General features: G+C 35.3%; 1 pseudogene across 1 annotated transcript; it reads left to right on the top strand.

Annotated features, from left to right (window-relative positions):
* Positions 1-85: 85 nt before the first annotated feature.
* On the top strand, positions 86-1524 carry LOC143580204 (UNC93-like protein 3; annotated as a pseudogene). The gene is made up of 5 exons (XR_013143601.1): positions 86-335; positions 419-509; positions 760-869; positions 967-1090; positions 1339-1524. The product of XR_013143601.1 is annotated as an UNC93-like protein 3 (transcript).
* The last annotated feature ends 1541 nt before the right edge of the window (positions 1525-3065 follow it).

Here is a 3065-nt window from a genome sequence, read left to right as displayed (position 1 = left end):
ATGATGCGCGATGAAATAGCTCAAATTATGCGGCGCATTTTTCGATTTTGTCATTTTATGATACAAATTCTTTAATTCTTGGCAGGAGGGAACTACAAGTGGCAGAACTTTACTATTCACCGTCTTTCTTGGTAGCATGACCGTGGAACGATTCTTATGTCCTTCTTAAAGAAAAGGGACTGTGAAGAAGATGAGGGAGAAATAGATTCTTCTCTCGATTCCTATACATTTTTAGAATCTTTGGGGAAGCAAGTAATAACCCCATTGTGTGACATAAGGCTCTTATTGATCATCCCACTTATTGTGTTTTCTGGTCTACGACAAGCATTTGTCTGGTAATATATACATACACTGATACACAATTCTAAGTACTCAGTTTATTCTTTAAAGGAGCTGCCATATTTTTCAATCAATGCAGGGCAGAATTTACAAAGTTTTATGTTAAGCCGTCTCTTGGGGAGTCTGGTGTTGGTGGTGCTATGGCTGTGTATGGACTTTTTGATGCAATTGTGAGTGATGTATAAGATGTCTTTTTATTTCAAAAGTAAAACTAAAACTGATAGGGGGTGAAAATGCGGTTTTTTGGAGATTTTGAATTTATTTACGCAATCTCATAATCACTTTCAAATGGAACATCCAAACGCATCCTGATTGCATGGTTTTGGAAGTAAAAAAACACAATTTGCCATTTTTAGCTATTTTAAAATTTCAAGCTTTATGTTTAGTTTATTGACACTGTGCAAATGAAATATCTCTCAGTGTTCTGTAGCTGTTGGTCGGCTTACATCCGGTCTCTCAACTATCACTTTGATTGTTTCTGGTGGCGCCTTTCTTCAGGTTGGATTATTAATCTGGCTGCTAAATTACAGGTTAATATACCACTTTTGCGTGGAAGTTAAGTTTAGATCTCTAAATCTCTTCTCTTTCTCCAATATTCTGATTTATTCATTTTTTAAATATTCTCAGAGAACCCACTGGTGTTCTACGCATAGTATACCCGCTTCTCATTGCAGCGATATGGGGAATTGGTAATGGAGTGCTCATGACACAGCTCAATGCTTTACTCGCAATGCTCTTTGAGCACACCATGGTATAAAAACCATTTATTCATTTAGCTATTTTATATTGCCTAAACACGGTGAACGAGGACTGGTTAATTAATGACGAAATAAAATACCGTTGTTTAGGTCTATATATATGAATTTGAACGAATCACACTTAAACTTTATGCACTTAAAGGACTATAACTGTACATTTTACTTTAAGCATCCAGATGTAAAATGATAAAAGGAACACACATAATTTATCTAACACCATTTTCAATGTCAACATGATCAGGTAGAAATGTTTGCTCAATTAAAGCTTTGGCAGAGTGCTGCAATTGCGGTTTTATTCTTTTTGAGCTTATACATTACGCTGCAAACCATGCTATTTTTTATGCTTGCCGCACTCGTTATTTCTTTAGCTGGATTTCTATTTCTCATGCTTAAAGTGGAGAAGGTTTTTTTTAATCGTGCTTCATAAGTTTCGATCCGATCAACGACTGGGTGCTCATTCTTCCGTTTTCATCAGTTGTTTATTGATTTTTATGTTTACCCGTAGCAACTGTTTATTCCCATAATAACAACTATATGTCATATTATTCATGTGACATTAAAGGGTTTACTTGTAAAAAGGATAAAAGAATATAAATTAACCTACATTTATTTCAGGTAAAACACAAACAACACTGCATTGCAAGAAAAATAATGTATAATATCTTCAGAGTGCTTAATACAATTGTCCAGTTATGACTCTAGTTCCAGAGCTTCTCAGCCCATTCAGGATATTGCAAAGTTATAACTAAATTATATAATAAACATATATGGAGTGGTCTAACGACCCCGTATAAATATAAGGTGTCACTACATAGTTGTCTGAAATCCGTCTTCAAGAAGCTAAGGTAATGATCTTCATTTGACACAAATTAAGCACAACGACTTTGCCCATCTCTAAGGAAGATCTCTTTAAATCTTCCTGGTTTCCTTTAACTTGAAATGTGCTCAAAAGAAGGTAATGTGTGACAGTGTTAAACCGCTAGTCCATAAGGTAAAGTATACAAAACTAAAGTAAACTTGTTAAGAAGATAAATCACATCGGTATGGGTCATGGATCATAGGTTGTCTTCTTATTTCCTTTTTATTTTCAAATTTTAAGGGTAAGTTTGTCCTTCTACATGGACTTAATGAAATTTTCAATGTTACTTGGTAAAGTGTGCCACAATTGTTACCCACTTCAAAGTATTAGGGAGCATACAAGTAATATCCCAAAATAGGGATCGTACGTTAATTTTGAACAAACGATCCTAGACACATGAACTTGGTCGACAACGTAACTATTTGACCCAAGAGCTCGATGTGTGCATCCTTACCGTCGTGTGGCCCACTGAAATCACAGTAGAGGTGCCCATTCTTGAAGCACCAAACCCTAAAACCCTTGCTCTATAGAGTTGTTCGTCATTCCTTTAACTTAAGATTCAAGCCATCTTTGCTCTCATCTACAATCACAACATCATCGGCGAAAAACACGCGCCATTGTACTGACTCCTGAATTTCTACCATGACAACTCGTCTCAAGAACAACTTCGAAAAGAAATGAGAACAACAAGGACCCTTAGCAGAGGTATTTGACATAAATTTATTCTCATTATACTTATTTTGTTTTCTTTTACTTTAATCAACTCACTAAATCACTATAATCCTTTTCTATTTATTTATTTATTTTTCAATTAATTCATGTCACATACGAACTATAACAGTCATCCTAAATCAATTCCAACAACAAAATAAAACTTCCTTTATTTATTACTTTTATTTTTTCAATCGTCGCCTCCCCTTCTTTGTCAGATATCTTCTGAATCGTCGAATGAACACCGGTTAATCTACCACCGGTTTATATCTGATCACCCCTTACCTCTTCTTTTATTTATGAAACCTTATCTAATTCAACCGGTTTCATGGGCGAAGCTTGGACTAAGACATCGGGGGCCTGGCCCAAAATGTATACAAAAATTCACAAACAAAGTG

The sequence above is a fragment of the Bidens hawaiensis genome, unplaced genomic scaffold, assembly GCF_021521415.1.
Source record: "Bidens hawaiensis isolate Kalapana, Puna unplaced genomic scaffold, B.hawaiensis_p1.1 tig00030277_1, whole genome shotgun sequence".
Lineage (NCBI taxonomy): Eukaryota > Viridiplantae > Streptophyta > Magnoliopsida > Asterales > Asteraceae > Bidens > Bidens hawaiensis.
This window is presented reverse-complemented; position numbering and strand designations above follow the sequence as displayed.